This window comes from Triticum aestivum, chromosome 1D, assembly GCF_018294505.1.
Source record: "Triticum aestivum cultivar Chinese Spring chromosome 1D, IWGSC CS RefSeq v2.1, whole genome shotgun sequence".
NCBI classification, from domain to species: domain Eukaryota; kingdom Viridiplantae; phylum Streptophyta; class Magnoliopsida; order Poales; family Poaceae; genus Triticum; species Triticum aestivum.
Genome location: NC_057796.1, coordinates 102,096,926 through 102,107,595, shown reverse-complemented (window position 1 = coordinate 102,107,595; position 10,670 = coordinate 102,096,926).

The window sequence follows — 10,670 nt, the reverse complement described above, 5'->3', positions numbered from 1 at the left end:
CGCGGCGAGAGGCGGCGGCGTGCAGCAGCAGCGGCGTCCTACAGCGGCGGCAACGGCGACGGCGGTGGCTGCGGGGCGAGGTAGGGAGAGACGGCGGGGCGGTGGCGGTATTTAAAGGCCTCGGGGGACTCCTGCTTGCGCAAGGGGCGCGGAAGTCGAGTCCGGCGCTCGCACGGCTGCAGCGACGGGAGGCGGTGGCGCGACGGCTGGGCCAGCTGGGCTTCGGCCCAGTCGGTGCGTAACTTCTTTTTTAAAATAAATTCCACTGAGAAAAATCCTAATAAAATATAAAAAAATCTAAAAATGCCAAAAACAATTTTCACGTCTAAATAAAATATTTAGAACGAGGTGAACATTTTTCTGGCCTAATAATGCGATTTTGAAAAAAATGCATATTTTTCTAATTCGAATAAAATCTCAAATAAAATCCAAATAGAATTTATATTTTATTTTTAAAAAAATCCTCCAATATTCCTCTCTCTTTGAAGAAGTCATATTATCTTCTCTCTTTTATTTTTTATATTGGAAATATTTGGAGAGAAAAATATTAAAACCAAATTGATCCTCTTTTCAAATTTTAGAAAATTCAAATATAAAAATTTATGAAATCTCCAACTCTCTCCGTGGGTCCTTGAGTTCCTTAAGATTTCTAGGATCACAACCAAAATGCAAATAAAATATGATATGCACATGATGACCTATGTATAACATCCAAATTGAAAATTAGGATGTTACAAACCTACCCCCCCCTTAAGATGAATCTCGCCCTCGAGATTCGGGTTGGCTAGAAAATAGATGCCGGTGGTCTTTCCGTAGGTCTTCTTCTCGCTCCCAGGTGGCTTCATCCTCGGTATGGTGGCTCCACTGAACTTTGCAAAACTTGATAACCTTGCTGCGGGTAACACGGCTGGCAAACTCGAGAATCTTGACTGGTCTCTCCTTGTAGGTCAGATCACTATCCAACTGAATTGCTTCCAGGGGCACTGTATCTCTCAGAGAAATATCGGCCATCTCTGCATGGAACTTCTTCAACTGGGAAACGTGAAACACATCATGAACTCCTGACAATCCTTCGGGTAACTCCAACTTGTAGGCCACTTCTCCCATACGTTCCAAAACTCGGTACGGTCCTACAAATCTCGGGGCTAACTTTCCCTTAACTCCAAATCGTTTAACTCCTCAGAGCGGTGACACACATAGATATGCTCTGTCTCTGATTTCATAGACTACCTCCTTGCGTTTGGAGTCTGCATAACTCTTCTGCCTCGACTGAGCTACCTTCAGTCTATCTCGAATCAACTTAACCTTCTCTTCGGACTCCTTGATCAGATCCGGTCCAAACAACTAATGGTCTCCAACTTCATCCCACATTAACACTGTCCTGCACCTTCTTCCATACAAAGCTTCGAAAGGTGTCATCTTCAAACTAGCCTGGTAACTGTTGTTGTATGAGAACTCTGCGTAGGGTAAATTATCATCCCAACTAGATCCATAATCTAGTGCACAAGCTCTCAACATGTCCTTCAGAATCTGATTGACTCTCTTGGCCTGTCCATCTGTCTGCGAATGAAAAGTTGTACTAAACTCTAGCCTGGTACCCAAAGTTTGGTGCAACTGATTCCAAAACTTCGAGGTAAACTATGTTCCTCTATCTTATACGATGGTCCTCGGAACTCCATGCAGACATACGATCTTGGTCATATATATCTTGGCCAACTTCACACTCGTATAGGTGGTTTTCACTGGAATAAAGTGAGCCACTTTGGTCAAGCAATCGACTACTACCCAGATAGAATCATATCCTGACCGGGTCCTCGGTAATCCGGTGATAAAATCCATGCCAAGCTTGTCCCACTTCCATTCGGGTATCGGCATAGGCTGCAGTAATCCTGCTGGCTTCTGATGTTCTGCCTTCACTCTCTGACATACATCACATATGGCTACATACTCGGCAATATCCTTCTTCATACCTGTCCACCAGAAACGCTCCTTTAAATCCAAATAGATCTTGGTGTTTCCGGCGTGAATCGAGTATGGCGAGTCATGAGCTTCCTGAAGTATTAACTTCCTGATCTCTGCATTATTGGGTACATATACATGGTCCTCAAACCATAAGGTTTTGTGCTCATCCTCTCTAAAACCCTTGGCTTTTCCTTTACTCGTCTTCTCCTTTATCTCAGCAATTTCCTTGTCATCCTTTTGAGCTACTCGAATCTTTCCCAATAATGTAGACTGAACCTCCATTGCTGCAACAAAACCTCTTGGAACTATCTCCAAACGGAGTTCCTTGAGATCGTCAACTAACTCTTGCGGTAATCCTCCGCTTATGAGGGTATTGACATAACTCTTCCGGCTCAAAGCGTCTTCTACGACATTGGTCTTTCCTGGATGATAATGCAACTTCATATCATAATCCTTTATAAGCTCCAACCATCTCCTCTTCCTAAGATTTAGCTCCTTCTGCGTGAAAATGTACTTCAAATTCTTGTGATCCGTGTACACATCACAACGGTTTCCAATAAGAAAATGTCTCCAGGTCTTGAGCGCATGCACTACGGCCGCTAACTCCAAATCATGCGTGGCATAATTCAACTCATGCGGTCGAAGCTGACGTGAAGCATATGAAACAACTCTTCCGTCCTGCATAAGTACACCTCCAAGTCCTAAGCGAGAAGTGTCGCAATACACTTGGAAATCCTTGCGTATATCTGGAAGAATTAGCATTGGGGCTGTAACCAAGCGTTTCTTCAACTCCTGAAAACTGGCTTCACAATCTTTAGTCCATTTAAACTTGGTGTCCTTCTTCAATAACTCCGTCATGGGTTTCGCAATCTTGGAAAAATTCTCAATGAACCTCCTATAATATCCTGTGAGTCCCAGAAAACTTCGGACCTCTCCAACTGAGGTGGGTGCCAACCACTCAGTGACAGACTGAACCTTGGTAGGGTCTACAGCTATACCTTCTCCTGATATAACATGTCCAAGAAATCCGACTTCCTTCAACCAAAACTCACACTTGCTGAACTCATCCACATAACGCCCCACAGTACGATTTCCCTGGCGTAAGTTGCGAAACTCACGCTTCTTCATGCTCATAGCTCCAGTTGAGACATGGGCGGTACGGAAAGCTTGCTGAAACTGATCCCAAGTGACATTGGCTATGGGGAAAGTGGTGGTGTACTTCTCCCACCATGAGGCTGCGGGTCCATCCAGTTGATGTGCGGCAAAGCGCACCTTCTCACCATCTGTGCAACCTGCGATGGTCAGCTCCCTACCAATCCTACGGAGCCAATCATTAGCAACAATCGGCTCGGTGCTACTGGAAAACACCGGCGGATTCAACCTCAAAAAAGGGCTAAGTTGTCAACTGGAGGTGGTGGCGGCGGGTTGCTGTTGTTGTTGTTGTTGCCTTGGTTCTGGACTAGTAGCTGCATCAAGGCATTCTGATGTTGGATCAACTGAATGAGCTCCGGTGGGAAGGCAAATCCGGTGTCACGTCTCGGAGGCATCTGATGGGTTTAGAGGGGAGAGATTAGAATAGAGTGGGGTCTAAGGAGAAATCACTACCCATATGCACATGAGACAAACACATAATCATAACATATCGCTCAATTCAAACAAGGGCATACAAACGATCTAACTACCGTTACAAAATACTCGGACTACTACTATATACATGGGGGAATACTACTGATAATATGGTGGTCGACTAGAAATTTTGATCGGTGGAAAACTCCATGATATCCGCTCCAGCTTCGTCTTCATAATCATCATCATTTCTGTCGGGGTCGGAGTCAGTGTCGTCGATGATGATGTAGTCCTCGGGGTGGTCGTCATCTCCTGGCGCGGGGTCTCCTAGCTTCTTCTTCAGGTCTTCATTCTTCTCCAATAACACTACAATTTCCTCCTCATATCCATCACATGTAGACTTGAGTTCCTCTTCAAGCTCCATGTTCCTGGTCATCACCTTCTTCAGATCTATCATGTTGGCGCACATTTGGTTCTCCTGGCGACGAATGTGCTGGTTTAACTCCTGGATAAAGGCTGCAATGGACTTGTCCCTCCTGGTGCTGATCATCTCCTATTGCTCATCTCGGTGCCCACATATCTGGTAGATGGTGTCCTTAAGATCCTTGTTGTAGACGTCGACGATGCGTCCCATGGCAATGTGGGCTGCCATGCTCTTTCCTAGACTCCAGGTTGGTGCATCAAAGGAAAACTCTATGGGTTCAGTAACTGGCGTGAATGTCCTTCCTGGAACATGAACTCGAATCATCCAACGCTCCTCTTCTGGTAAAGTGGCGGTGTAGGTCCCGGTGAAGCTTGGTATTCCGATGTTCAGGTACCTAGTGACTTCCTTCAAGTGTCGTCCAAAGGGTGTGTCTTCATCCAGTCGAGCAAACTTGTTCCTTGGTTCCGCCATCTATAGAGTGGAAAATGGAGAGGAGTCAGAAATGAGTAGAGAAGAGTGAACTATGGCTTATCTTAGTGGTCGCGTCCTACAGTCAGCGTGTGCTCTGATACCATCTTGTAGCGATCCGACCTCAAACGGTCAAATCTCTGTGCATAAGTGTCATCCCTGGATTGGTAATGCTGAGACACACAGTACTTGAAGGATTTATAACAGAGTGCAATCACACACTTATTACATTGAATGTCTCAAAAGAGAACTTATTACATTAATATGGCTGAAGGCCATCTAAATAAGATAACTACGGAAGCATCGAAGGTAAATGGGTCCATCAACTCCAACGGCATAGCTGAGTGCACGACAACAACCTAGCGCACCTTACTCTTTGTCTGAAAAGTCTGCAACTTAATACGCTGCAACCCGAAACGGGTCAGCACATGGAATATGCTAGCAAAATAGCACTGTAGAACAATGAACAAGATAAATGCTAACACGACATGCATATATGGCTGGTGGAGGCTCTATGGTTATTACATTTTTGCGTAAAGCCATTTTTTTCCTACAGCAAAGGAATATATTTTATTTAACTAACAAGTTGGTTGATAAATATTGAGAAGGTTCCTCCAACTCAATCCAAATTAAACACTATTAATAACCCAACAAATTAATTAGGAGTGATGAGATCAAATCAATAATTCAAGAACCAGATACTCAAGAAGTCCATAACCGGGGACACGGCTAACCATGATTAGTTTGTACACTCTGCAGAGGTTTGCGCACTTTTCCCCACAAGACTCGATCTCCTCCGTTTGATTTCTCGCACTACATGGCGTTTGGGAAACAGATGACCGAGACACAGTCTTTCAGAAGCACTAACTCTTTACTCTGGGTAGACAATACCACCTACATCCCCTAAATCTGCTAGTCTACTACTGAAAGAGGTCACACGACATACTCAACTATGCCAGAGCCCATAATGGCTTGTGGATGCACACGAAAGTTTCTATCATGAATAATCTAATGATCCCTTTGAGCCTGGGTGGCGAACCATAGGATAATCACACTGGTACTCCGGGATATCCCAGGACAGCGCTGGATTGCTCCAGGTGCCCCAGACAACCACTGGGTGCTCTAGGGTGCCTCAACCAATCCACCCAGATGTGTATTAAAGTATCCACCTTAAGTTAACCACTAATTAACAACTCTCACATCTGTCATGGATACACTCAACCAATCCACGTCTACGAGCATAGCATAGCAGTATAAGCATGATGCAGAAGTAACTCCCAAGGTTTATAACAAAGGACAATAGGTTCTACCTCATCATCTACTTCCCAAAACCCACAAGTTAAACAGATCCTACTCATTCAATGTTTGAGGGTTGAAACTAATGCATAAAAACTGGGTATTAAAGGGATATGATCAAAGTGTTACTTGCCTTGCTGACGATCTGCAAACCCTAGAGACTCGTAGTAGCACGCTTCGCACTCCGGAAATTCTATCGCAAACAAACAATAGCATACATAAGCACTCAAGCATAGGTGCAAGGGTAAAACTCAGATAAAAAGATCCAAACTAAAATTTCAACTGAAGTGCTTTGATTTGCAAAAAGAATCAATCAAATCGAAACTACGAAGCTCAAACTACGATCAAAAGAAATTCGAAATCAAATCTGCTTGAAACCAAATTTTAAATTGTCAAAATCATGTTCAAGTTGATTAACTGGAAAGAGGGGTTCGAGACAAAGATTTTGGCGTTGGTTTCACTGGATTTGGACGGATGGTTAAAAAGTTGTGAGGTTTTGAAGAACAGGGGCTAATCTGCGATAAAAATAATCACGGATAGGTCCCTGGCTGAAAATAAAAATAAAAAGAAAAAGACTACGGCGCCCACGTTCGCTAACCGAACTAATCCAACGAAAACTGTTCGTTATCGATCTAAACGAACGAACGTTCGTTATTTAAGCAACCTAATAAAAAAACGATCTAACCCTAAAAACCGAAAGAAAAACCGGAAGTAAAAACCGGGACGGGTCAGCGGTTATACCGGCTAAACGGAAAAGACCGGTCGACGGCACCGGCAGATCCGATCAGCGACGACGACGGCGGGCGACGGCAGCGGCCGATCCGATCAGCGGGGACGGCGGCGGGTGACGGCGTCGGGCGGCGCGGGGCTGCGGGAGGCGGGGCGGCGGCGGCGTGTAGCAGCAGCGGCAGCAGGCGGCAGCGTCCTACGGCAGCGGCGGCGCTCGGCGAACGGCGACGGTGGCTGCGGGGCGAGGCGGGGAGAGACGGCGGGGCGGCGACAGTATTTAAAGGCCTCGGGGGGGGCTCCTGCTTGCGCAAGGGGCGCGGAAGTCGAGGCCGACCCGGACTCCGGCGCGAGTCCGACACTCGCACAGCTGCGGCGACGGGAGGCGGTGGCGCGACGGCTGGGCTTCAGCCCAGTCGGTCTAAAACTCTTTTTTAAATAAATTCCGTGGAGAAAATCCTAATAAAATATAAAAAAATCGAAAAATGCCAAAAACAGTTTTCGCCGTCTAAATAAAATATTTAGAATAAGGTGAACATTTTTCTGGCCTAATAATGCGATTTTGAAAAAATGCATATTTTTCTAATTCGAATAAAATCTCAAATAAAATCCAAATAGAATTTATATTTGATTTTAAAAAATTCCTCCAATATTCCTCTCTATTTGAAGAAGTCATATTATCTTCTCTCTTTTATTTTTTATTTTGGAAATATTTGGAGAGAAAAATATTAAAACCAAATTGATCCTCTTTTCAAATTTGAGAAAATTCAAATATGAAAATTTATGAAATCTCCAAGTCTCTCTGTGGGTCCTTGAGTTGCTTAAGATTTCTAGGATCACAACCAAAATGCAAACAAAATATGATATGCACATGATGACCTATGTATAACATCCAAATTGAAAATTGGGATGTTACATAGACACACTCTCCCTCTCGTTGCTATGCATCTCCATTGATAGATCTTGCGTGTGCGTAGATTTTTTGTTTTCCATGCAACGATTCCCAATAGGTCTATGGCCACGTCTTGTAGTAACCCTCTCCTGGATACTGTGGAGGATCCTGAGGGTTCCATTGGCCAGTGAGCTCCTGTGGCTCCCACTGATAAACCGGCTCCTGATATGGCTCAGGTGCTGGTGTTGGCTCAGGTGCTGGGGGGTTGTGTCAGACCCTAGTACGCGTAGATGTCATCGGGCATAATGGTGTACCTGCCTGAATAAAGATAACAAAGAAGGTGCAGGCAAAGTAATAATCTCCCGAGTACCCTGACTGAAAACTAAGTTGTAAAGGAGTCGCTTGCGCTTATCATTATCAATAAAATGATGCGCTACCATACTGGCATAGTCTAAATATTCAGTGGGTAGCAGCATCTCCTCCACCTCCTCATGTCTAATAGGAATATCAAAATGTTTAGCGGGGCGGGAGGCATAAATGCCACCATAAATAACACCCTTCGAACAGTTTGTGTGTAACCGTCAAGCAACCATAGCACCCAAACTAAAAGTTCTATCAGCATATAAGGCATGGCACAAAATAGCAAGGTCAGGCATGCTGAGCAATCCACTCTCCCCCCCCCCCCCCCCCCCGACCGATCAAACATCTCCCAGCAAATAATACATAGTAGCGTAAAACGGGGAAAATGTAAACTAGCCACTCTTGCTTCCGACACTCCTCTCTCCTCTCCCACAGTAGTTACAGAGATGAAATCTTCCATGTCTCTAGGACGTGGGTCACTATGACTGCCCTCATAAGGTATTTTGCAAACATTGCAAAAATCATATAATGTCATTTCCTTAGGTACATCATACAAGTTAAATTCTACCATGGGTGGTTCCTTCCTAGGATAAAAGCGAAAGTTTTGCAGGAAGGTATTAGTGAGCAGGAGATATTGATTACACTTATCTTTGAGGAAGGGAATGATGCCGGCATTATGCACCAATTAATAGAAATCATCATGAATTCCCGCCTCCTTAAAGAATGTGTCACACGGCCACTTACACGGTCGAACCTCCGCTGCACGCGGAAGATGGTACTTGGGCTTCTCCTCTAGAATTTCCTCCGAATTCCAGCTTGATGAGCCCCTTAGCCACCTCCTCGTGGTCCTCCTTTTCTCTGAAATTTTTAGTGACTCAAAATAAAAGTGAACAAAACTCAACAAAATTGATAACAACTACTCCTACATGTGTCTAGAGGTACCAAAACTAGTTTGAACCATATAAATTTGACATGCAAGCTCGAGAACATGGTCACCAATAGTTGCTAATGTGCAAATAATAAACCACTAGAACAAAAACTAATTGGACCAATGGAGGAGTCACATACTGATCAGCAATCCCCCAAAACAGTTTCGAAAATGAAGTTCCGAGCAACAAGATCGAAAATGGCAGATGGGCAAGAACACGGCTTTGAGTAGGTTTGTGATTTTTTCTAAAGGAAGAAGAAGAGCATGGGTGGATGGAATAAGTGAGGGGCCTAGGTGGCCCCCACAAGCTTGCTAGGCACGCCCAAGGGGGGTGGGCGCACCATGTGAGCCTGTGGCTCACAGGTGCACCCCCCTAGGGTGTGTTCAGTGCCACTATTTTTTTTATATTGCAGAAAAAATCATATTAAATTTTCAGTGCCACTACTTTTATTTTCTGGTCATTTTTTATTGCATGGATAATTCAAAAAGCAATAAAATCATGGCATTTCTACTTTATTAATTCTAAATAAAAGAGAGTAAAAAAGTGGGTATAGAAGGTTGTGTTTACTAAATTCATCGACCACTTGCCCGTCAAAAGGAATCCATTAATAAGGTTGATCAAGTCTTATTAACAAACTTCTTCTGAATGGCATGAAACTGGAGAATCTTCATATAACACTAGGTTACCTCAACGGCGATATGCATGGCCCCAACAATAAGAATTTCATATCTCTTTTTCATAGTAGGAATATGGAATTCCAAACCTCCAATAGTAATTGTCGAGATTTTTCCAATAGAGTTGATACTATTCACTTGAGGTTGTTTCTTCGGAAAGTATACCATGTGTTCATTACCATTGACATGAAAAGTGATATTGCTTTTGTTGCAATCAATAACAGCCCCTGCAGTATTCAAAAATGGTCTACCAAGGATGATCGACATACTGTCGTCCTCGGGTATATCCAGAATAACAAAGTCCATTAAGATAGTAACATTTGCAACTACGACAGGCACATCCTCACAAATATCGATGGGTATAGCAGTTGATTTATCAACCAATTGCAAAGAGATTTTAGTTGGTGTCAACTTATTCAAATCAAATCTTCGATATAAAGAGAAGGGCATAACACTAACACCGGGTCCTAAATCACACAAAGTAGTTTTAACATAGTTTCTTTTAATGGAGCATGGTATAGTTGGTATTCCTGGGTCTCCTAGTTTCTTTGGTATTCCACCCTTAAATGTATAATTAGCAAGCATGTTGGAAATTTCAGCTTCTAGTATCTTTCTTTTATTTGTAGCAATATCTTTCATGTACTTAGCATAAGGAGACATTTTCAGTCAAACGAAGGCGCAAAAAGACAGGTCCAAGCATTTCAACAAATCGCTCAAATTCTTCTTCATCCTTATTCTTTGAAGCTTTAGGATGAAAAGGCATGAGTTTCTGAACCCATGGTTCTCTTTCTTTACCATGTTTCATAGCAATGAAGTCTCTTTTATCATATCTTTTATTCTTAGGTTGTGGGTTATCAAGATCAACAGCAGGTTCTATTTCCACATCATTATCATTACTAGGTTGAGCATCAACATGAACATCATCATTATCATTGTTACTAGGTTCATGTTCATCACCAGATTGTGTTTCAGCATCAGAAATAGAAATATCATTTGGATTTTCATGTGTGTTTACAGTAGGTTCACTAGAAGCATGCAAAGTCCTATCATCTTTCTTTTTCTTTTAGATGGACTAGGTGCATCAGTATTAAATCTTTGAGAATCTTGCTCAATTCTCTTAGGGTGGCCTTCAGGATACAAGGGTTCCTGAGTCATTTTACCACCCCTAGTCATGACTCTAACAACATGATCATTCATCTTATTATTCATCTCATTAAGCAAATCATTTTGTGACTTGAGGACTTGTTCTACTTGAATTTTTATCATGGATGCATGTTTACTCATAACTTTGACATCATTAACAGTTCTAAACATAAAGTCACTCAATTGTTCAATCATATAAGCATTTCGTTTCAATTATCTACTAACATATG